Genomic DNA, 9,851 nt, shown 5'->3' with positions numbered 1-9,851 from the left:
ATAAACTCTTTTACATACTGTGTATCAGTTAATAGAGCCTTGAAAAGGCACTTGAATAAAGGTTAATACATAAAACAAATTTACTTTTTTTTTTAAACAACTCTCTATTTCTGGCATATTTCAAGAAGTGCCAGCATAAATTCTGGTACTGCTATAATTTTTTTTTGACCGTTTTTCCTATTTAATAAAAATATTGCGCTATATGCAAAATAATTTCATAGAGCAACATTAGCTATGGTTGTGGTAACACACAGTCTGTATCTGAAATAAAGGTGGCTTTTACAAAGAGAAATTCCTTGCTATTTAACATAAATGTGAACATTTTACAGTCTCTCTCGCAAAAGTTGTATGTTTTTTTTAAGACGACCCTTTGGCTTCAATTTTGTTCCAGTTTCTTTTTATAGGAGTGTTTTTCATAAATCATTTATCTCTACTTTTAAAATAAACAAGCAACTTTTATTAAACAAAAAAGTGTTCCCATTTTGTGGAGGAGTGCAGTTGGTTCACAGGAGAGCTGGAGCGTAACTGATGTGTCAGCTCTTCGGTGTCACCATTTTGTTGCTGGCCATGAATCAAAGATGGCTATTTCCATTTCACTAGATAAGGAATTGCGTTAACTGCAGCTTTAAGCAGGATCCCAATCTTACTGTTAAAATTCAGCCCTTATTTCACTATTGGGAGGTTAATATTGTTAAAAACAATAAAACATAACTAATACATGTCTGTTCCAATATAATATTTTACCAAGTGATTCCTGCACCAAGCCCATAACTTCTGGTTGAGTTTTTGAGAAGGACATCCAGTCTTGCTTTAAAGACTTCAGGTAACAGAGAGAATGTACCACTCACGTCCCTAGGTAAGTTGTTCCAATGGTTAATTATGGTCACTTAAAATGTGCCTTACTTGTAATCTGAATTAGTTTAGCTTCAGCTTCCTGCCCTTGGATCTGATTATGACTTTCTCTGCTAAATTAAAGAGCCCTCTGATTCTTTCTCACAATATGGCTGGTTTTCCAGACCTTGAAGCGGTGTGGGGTGAAAATGTATTAATACATTACAATGCATGGAGAGAGAGGAAACAATATGTACATTTTTTCTCAGTACATTAGTTGCCATTAAAGGTAGTGTAAGATATGTTTTTAGTGGTTCACTTGTTAGGCACAAGTGCCCAGATCCATAAAGGTACTTAGGCACCCAGTTTTAGGGTCTACTGTGATCCACAGAACTGTCGAACCCTTTAGGTGCCTAAACTAACTCAGTGTCTACATTTTTGAGGTAAAAGTTCCCTAGGCACCTAAGTTTTCTTCCTGTAGGCATGTGAACTGCTGCTCTGCTTTCGGTGTCTGGGCACATATCTTCTGCTGAAGCCCCAAAGCGACCCAGGAACCTGGGGAAGATAGGGGTTTGTCCACCGAACTTGCATATGGGGACTGCTTTGGGTCTCATTCAAAATCTGGCTGGTGGTGGGGCCTACCTCATAAATTTTAGCCCAGTGGTTAGAGCACTCACCTGGGATGTGAGACGCAGGTTCAATTCTCCTTTTGAGCAGAGTGGGAGAGAGGATTTGAATAGGTGTCTCCCACCTCTCAGGAGAGTGCTAACCTCTTAGCTATGAGATACTCTGATGTGGGGCTGCCTCAGTTTGAAGCTGTTCCACTGTACAAAAAATAAGAATTGGGCCAGAGAAAAAGAGAGAGAGAGACTTGTCCAGTAGTTAGGGCACCCACAGAGAGGTGAAAGACCCTGAACTGCAAGGACTCTATCCAAAGAGGAATACATTGAACAGGAGAGATTGAGAGCCCAATATCAGAGTATCCCATAGCTTAGTGGTTAGAGCACTCTCGTAAGAGGTGGAGACCCCTGTTCAAATCCTTCCTCCTCCTGCTCCCCAAGCAGAGGGGGGAATTGAACTGGGATTTCCCACATCCCAAGTGAGTGCTCCAACTGGGACAAAAAATAAGATGGCCATCCTCCCACTCTCCCCTTCACCCCTGCTTTGTACAGAGTGAGTCAGGCAGCCAACTGATACTCACAGGAAACAGTTCAGGTGCCTAAGCTGCCTGATTCCAGGAGACAGGTTTCCAGCTTGGATCGCTAGCAGAGATAGGCTATTAGGTGCCTCCCTACAGCCCAGACTTTGGCACCCATCTTCTTCATGGGTGAAGCAGGGCTGAGGATTCACTCCTTTTATCAACATTTCCCATTGGCTAGCTTTGGCGGCTCCCCACCTAGCATGCTGGCTTTTATGACTCACCTTTCTCTCCCTATTCATTGTTTAGGGAGCCAAGGTGCTTCACTCAGGCTTTGTGGACAGGGCTGGATTAACTCTCCTGTGGACCCAGGGCTGTTAGCTTTTGTGGGGCCCCTGGGGGTTTGGAGTGTGGGACTGGGCTCAGGGCTGCGGCAGGGGATTGGGGGTGCAGGAGGTGGTGCAGCTCCAGGTGAGGGGGTGGGGGTACAGCAGGAGGTTCGGGGTGGGGGATCTGGGAGGGAGTTTGGGTGCCAGAGGGGGCTCTGGGCTGGGGTAGGGGGTTGGGGTGAGGAGTGCAGGCTCTGGCCCAGAGGTGCTTACCTCGGGTGACTCCTGGTCAGTGGGGCTAAGGCAGAATCCCTGACTCTTCTGCTCTGCTCCCTTAGGTGGCTGGCGTGTCCAGCCCTTAGGCAAAGGAGCCAGGCACCTCTTCGCAGTGCACACTGCCCATGCCCGTAGGCGCTGCTGCCACAGCTCCCATTGGCCGAGGTTCATGGCCAATGGGAGCTGCAGAGCCAGCACTGGGGGCGGGGGCAGTGTGCAGAGATTCCCTCAATGTCCCTCACTTAAGGGCCGCAGGGGCATGCTGGGGAGCTGGTGCTCGCAGCTCCAGCCCCATGGTGGGTGGAGGGGTGCCGAGGCTTGGGAACCGACGTGGAGACTTGCCGTGGGCTGGATGAAAAGAAGCAGTGTGCTGCATCCGGCCTGCAAGGTCCCCCTTAGCCCAAGGCCCTGGGCTGCAGCCCCTAAAGCCCTGGCGTTAATCCAGCCCTATTAGTGGATCACAGTGTTGTGATTTTCTGTGGACCTAAAAGTTCCAAGCCTAAATTCAAAATAATGTTTGGTTCAAGTGATGATGATCATTTACAGAAGTGTTTAAGTGTTTATGTATTTAACTGTAACTATTACACCCTATGTAATAGTACAATAATTCTGGTTCTTTTTTAGGGAAACTGAAGTGCGTATATTAATAAAACTTGTGTTCAGTGTATAATTTCAGATCACCTTACACAGGATATGATGATTTCTGTTTGTGCATCAAGGTTTAGTCAAGTGATATAATAAGGGTGATAATTGGGTGATGTCCAAGATATAAAAAGGAAGGCAAAGGTTAATCAAACATTTAAATATTCAAAAGTATACACTGATTTACTTCCATTGCATTATCACTAAAGCCAGTGGTCTCTGTTTGTGGGCCAGTTTTCTAGCTCAGATGCAGCCAGTATTGGTCCTTTGCTTAACTGTAAACAAAGGAGCTGTTCATTTTCAGAACAATGATATTTGTTTAGCAAGGCCTTTCTCAGGTGAGCATCCATCTGCCAATTTGATTCACATGCTGATTGGGTCGGCCCACTTTCAGCTTGAGCTAATGCGTGCAAATTTCTTTCTTTAGGCACTTTCACAGTTGGTGTCTGTTTTCCTCCATGTTTGGTCTCCAGCAGCGCTTCTGCTCTCTCGTTTTTTATTCTCTTTTTATTTCCTTATTAATCCTAAATATTTCAGTGCAGAAAAGGGACCTTCTCAAAATGCATAAATTCAAATGAGAATCTGCCCCTGCACAAGTCGAATTGGATCACCCCATAGTGTAAACATTCCAACTGCAGGATGGGTCACAAATAATAAAAAATCCAGAAGGACAAACACAGCAAGAAACAGGTTGTTTTTCTGGCATATGTCACAACACTTACACAGTCCCTGCAAAAACATTACGAGATACCTGTTTCAACTCTCAGTGGCCTGTGTAATAACGTCTAAGCTAACGTGTGCTCTAATCACATCTAACAGACAGGATATCAGAATGTTGAGGGCTTTCTTGTGTTGTTGTTTTATTATTTGTAAATGATGGTTCTTGTGACTATTTTCTCTTGATTCTCCCTATGCTCCATTGTGGGAAGGCAGACAGAGCATCTGATCTAACAATAACTTTGGCAGCCTTTCGCTGTTCAGTGGAACTCAGTACTGCAATCAATAAGCCACCAACTAGAGGAAAGTACAGAAACCCAAATGGCAGAAGAAAGAGAAGTTATTCTGGAGTTTCATCAACCACTGCTAACTTGATTTGGCGATACAAACAACAGTTTCAGTTCTTCCAAATATATTTGTTGTTGCAGCAGCAACTTATCCATTCAGAGAACCAGGGGTAAGTCAATGGTATTTGCCTAGCTTTCCAAATACCCATGAAATCTTAGCCCAGTCTTGGCCTCAGTGTGGGACTTAGGTATTTTGTTGTGCATCCCCTTCCCTCCACCCTATCAATGAGCCTCAGAGGATCTAGGGCCAATACAATTTGTCTTCTCCCCTCAGATCTATCCATTTACCATCAAGCCAAAGAAAACATGCTTTTGTGGAAACAATGCACAACTTATCCAGGCTTATTCCCCAATTCCCATTATGGAATAGAACATAGGCATCATGAAGTATTTAGAGTGATATTAAGATACAGTGGAGTCTTAACTACAATGGATTTTTCCACTTTCAATGGACACATCCAGATGATGATTGTCTTTTCTCATTCAGGAGATCTACCCCAAGATTACCTGTATACAGCCCTGGATGCCTACTTGTATATGCCTGTCCAACCATCCCATCAGCCTTTGCATGAAGGTCTTCTGCATAATTTATCAGAATTATGAGGCATGCTGGATGTTGGCTCTCAATGATCCTTCATGCTATTTAATACATGGTCATTAATTATTTTTACACGATTGGATCAGGGCTGATAATCTTTACACGTCAAAGCACAGAATACTTGGATGAGGCTGCAGAACTGAGTCTGACCCAGATGGTTTTGAATGGGCATGAACTAAGAGGATCAGATAGAAGGAGTTGACTGTCTTTTTTTGTATCTGAACTTACGTGCAATAAGTTACCTTCCAAAAATGGTTGTAATTGAATGTTTTGTCGCAGGCTAGTACATGGGTTCAACACTGGGGTATAGATGGCATACAGATGTGGGGACCTGCATGAAAGACCCCCTAAGCTTATTCTTACCAGCTTAGGTTAAAAACTTCCCCAAGGTACAAACTTTGCCTTGTCCTTGAACGTATGCTGCCGCCACCAAGCGTTTTAAACAAAGAACAGGGAAAGAGACTACTTGGAGACATCTTCCCCCAAAATATCTCCCCAAATCCTACACCCGCTTTCCTGGGGAAGGCTTGATGATAATCCTCACCAATTGGTACAGGTGAACACAGACCCAAAACCTTGGATCTTAAGAACAATGAAAAATCAATCGGGTTCTTAAAAGAAGAATTTTAATTAAAGAAAAGGTAAAAGAATCACCTCTGTAAAATCAGGACGGTAAATACCTTATGGGGTAATCAGATTCAAAACATAGAGAATCCCTTTACGCAAAACCTTAAGTTATAAAAAGACACAAAAACAGGAATATACATTCCATCCAGCACAGCTTATTTTACCATCCATTAAACAAAAGAAAATCTAACGCATTTTCTAGCTAGATTACTTACTTACTTTACTTAACAGGAATTGGAAGGCTTGCATTTCTGATCTGTTCCTGGCAAAAGCATCACACAGACAGACAGAACCCTTTGTTTCCCCGCCCCCCACTCCAGCTTTGAAAGTATCTTGTCCCCTCATTGGTCATTTTGGATCAGGTGCCAGCGAGGTTATCTTAGCTTCTTAACCCTTTACAGGTGAAGGGGTTTTGCCTCGGGCCAGGAGGGATTTTATAGCACTGTATACAGAAAGGTGGTTACCCTTCCCTTTATATTTATGACACCATCTTTTTTGTATCTAAACTTGCGTGCAATAAGTTACCTTCCAAAAATGGTAATTGTAATTGAATGTCTTGTCCTAGGCTAGTACCTGGGTTCAGCCCTGGGGTACAGCTGGCACATCTGTACCCCAAAATCCCTTGCTGAGTTTCTCCCATTGCTCGCTGTGCTGATAGTGCAGGCACCTCAGTTTAAAGCACCCAATGAATTCAATGTCCATACAGATGATAGTTCTTTCTGGATTGTCTCTGGAATTCATGGCTGCCATGACGACCACTGTTCTGCCCTCTAAACGTAATTTTTGTCACTCTTTTGGGTAAATCTGCCTTCTTGGCACTATTCTTGATCCCCATCCTCAAGTCTGAAAACCATTGCTGAAATACGGGGACACTTCCATTCTATTTAGGCTATCATGCTATGCAAATCACTATCATATTAAGGTATCTGAGTACTTAACTGACTGGTAATTTAACCAGATTAACCAGGTTAACCGCCAGATCAACCTGGAGCTCTACGCCTCCTACGTGTACCTCAGCATGTCTTTCTATTTTGACCGGGATGATGTGGCTCTAAAGAACTTTGCCAAGTATTTCCTGCACCATTCCCACGAGGAGTGTGAGCATGCTGAAAAACTCATGAAGCTGCAGAACCAGAGGGGCGGTCGCATCTTTTTGCAGGACATCAAGAAACCAGATCGTGATGATTGGGAGAATGGGCTGACAGCAATGGAGTGTGCCTTGCACCTGGAAAAGAATGTGAACCAGTCACTCCTTCATCTGCACAAGCTGGCAACTGACAAGAATGACCCTCATTTGTGTGACTTCATTGAAACTCACTCATTCAAACTTTAGATGCTGTTAAAAATCATTCAAAACCCTAATATAAAAATGTATCAAGAATTTTTAAAAATTTTACTCAGAACTGTTCTGGTTAATATTGAAGTAATTCCTGTATTGTTCGAACAACAAACATTACAGCACTGTGCTACTGCATGGACAAGTGAAATTGACTCGAGGGCTTTTCTAGTTCAGTCCAAGCCCAATAAATTGCACAAATAGAGAAACAAGGTGAGTGACGTAATATCTTTTATAGGGCCAACTTCTGTTGGTGAGAGAGAGAAGTTTTTGAGCCACACAGAGCTCTTCAAGTCAGATGTGTGTGGCTTGAAAGCTTGTCTCTTTCACTAACAGAAGTTGGTCCAATAAAATATATTACTTCATCCACCTTGTCTGTCCAATATCTTGGGACTTGCACAGCTATAACTACTCTGCATTGCACAAAAGAAACATACTGCTTACGTGTTTCAAAGTAAATTGGATTTTGAAAAGTCTCTCTTGCAACAAAGAATTGTTAATATTACAGATAAGGAGATCTGTATGCCAAAGCATGATTTTTAACCTGAAAGTGTCCTATTTAATTTATTTTGGATTTTGAGAATGATTCCTTTCTCAACATTTGAATTCAACGAACCTTCTAAAATAGCTAATTATACATCTGACCCCACCACCAAAAAAAAAAAATGTTGGTTAGGGTGGCGTATTTATTCATAACTCCAAAAAAGATTTAAGTGCATCCCTATCAATAAGTTTCTTTGTGCAGCTTTATGAATATAAAGGAAGGCAACAGTTAAAACTTTATTTACAACTCTCAAACTGACACATTTTCTTAGAACAGAAAAAGATTTGAAACAAACCATAATGCGTCAAAGAATTTTAAAGCATAAATCTGACATAAGTCATTCAGTGGTGTTATTTTATCAGTAAAGGTAACTGACTGCTGTTATTATCTAGTAACGTACAGAAAACAGGGAAACTTTTCCTTACATGTATTTTCAATCACTATTGTTTTCCTTTTGGAGGATTACGTTAACTAGGATTTTTTTAAATATATTCTTACTAGTTAAAAATTACTTTTGATTTCCAATGCAAAGGCATCAGGGTAATGCAAACTAACTCTACATTAAAGAAATGCTTTGGGGTGTTCACTGGGTTGAAAGTGACATGATGAATATATTACTTTGTGAACTAGAAAAGCTAAAGTAACTTCCTAGGTTTTCTGCCTTTTTTTAGTTTTCTTTTATATATTTTCCCTAAGCAAGTCTATAATTTGGCTGTGAGTAGAGTCAGGGAATTTCTTTTCCTGTTTGCTCCTTATGACTATCATCATGCATTTTCCACAAACTGCTAAAAAAAAGCAAATTGAACCCTTGGTATGCATTGGTAAAACCTGTTTCTCAAAGGCTAAAATAACTGAAGCCATTAAAAAAATTGCCACGTCTTGAGTCTAACTCTAAAAACCTTTAATGTCTATTTCATCTGTTTTCCATTTGAACATCTTTGTAAAAAATTTAAATGATGATCAACCACTTCTCTGAGGGGAGAAAATAAACCACCACATTTAAAAAACAAAAGTGAACCCCAGAACCACAAGGATACAGAGAGAGAACTCACCTTTTAACTAAGAAGTGCTTGTGGCAGGTAAGCAAAATGAACACCCACAAGTTTTTCCCACTTCAGATACCATTGACAGGCATGTAGGTGAAATGCTAATAGGTTTTTAGCTCACTTGACTGCTATAATTGCTGCTTACTTGCTTAATTGAAATGTGCATTTTTCCTTTATAATTTTTGTGCCTTTGGCTTTTTTCAGTAATTTTTGTGCCTTTGGAGGTGCTTTATGCCTCAACCACCATTTTGATTTTTGGTAGTTGATTTCAACAGCACATCCACTTTGAATTATTATGTAGAATTATTACTAGTAATTATTTTTGTTTTAGAATATACTTTCCCATTCTAAAGGATAGGTTTTTTGATACATAGCCTTATAAACTACTTCTATTTGCATTAATACTTAAACAGCTGCCAACTGACATTTTGGGATATGCAGTTGAAGACACACATTTGGGCCTATCTGGTGGTAACCCTATTTTAAATTAAATGTTTTATAGAGCTGAAAAAAACTAAAAGCTTGAGAGGTGCCTATCCTGTACATTGGGCACCCATTACACAAATTAATAATCCCAGTATTATATTTTAAAGGAACCATTCTGATTCGGTAATTTTTAATATTAAAAGATCTTTTCTGTTCTTGATGTTTATGTGCATCAGCAAAATAACTGCAATATTTTTTAAAAAATAAAACATCTAAGGACAAATTCTGCCATGCTTACATTGAGTAGTATTTTACTTCCTGAACGATCTGATTGATTTCATTGCAATGACTCACAGAGAAAGGTACCTTTCAATCCTAGTTAAGAGAACTAGAATCTGGTGCTTAACTTTTTGGGCAATAGAACCTTTACTGTTTTTCCTAAACATGGTTTAATTTGAAAAATATCTGCCTACTTTTAAGACCCATGGTAAGCATTTTTCCCTGCCCCACATAACTGGAAATGTGCACGCCTCCCTCTCTGCCTTGGAGCCTGATTCAAATCTCACTAAAGTTAATTGAAAAGTCTCCCATTGAATCAAATGGAAGCTGAATCAGGCTTCTGTGTGGTTAGCCACTTTGCTATTCCTGCCTCTCTGATATTTGAGTTGTTCAGCATTCCCACTCTCATTAGATTGTTGCTCCTGCTCCAGTTATAGTTTATTCTGTCATTTTAGTGACCTATTTTTAGAGCTACTGTTTTGTTCTTTCTCTGCCACATGTAGTGTGCTAACCATCCAAAAGATGGGGAAGAAAAACATATACCAAAAATACACATGCAAAATGCATCCTGAAAAGTATATTCTTCAAGTAGATGCAGCCATGTATTCAACCTAGGAGTGTGCACACCCAGCAAAATGCATCCTGAAAAGTATATATTAAGAAAAGTTTGGATTAGGGAGAGTTGGCCTGTAGTTGCCATACTTCCCCCACCACC

At 40.7% G+C, this 9,851-nt stretch overlaps 1 pseudogene across 1 annotated transcript; it reads left to right on the top strand.

Annotated features, from left to right (window-relative positions):
• The first annotated feature begins 6,454 nt into the window (after positions 1-6,454).
• On the top strand, positions 6,455-6,853 carry LOC311528154 (ferritin heavy chain pseudogene; annotated as a pseudogene). The gene has a single exon. The product of its transcript is annotated as a ferritin heavy chain pseudogene (transcript).
• The last annotated feature ends 2,998 nt before the right edge of the window (positions 6,854-9,851 follow it).

Source organism: Lepidochelys olivacea (assembly GCF_965140295.1).
Source record: "Lepidochelys olivacea isolate rLepOli2 genome assembly, chromosome: 11".
In the NCBI taxonomy this organism is placed as follows: Eukaryota; Metazoa; Chordata; order Testudines; family Cheloniidae; genus Lepidochelys; species Lepidochelys olivacea.
Note: the sequence above shows the minus strand (reverse complement) of the source record. Positions and strands in the feature narration are given on the sequence as shown.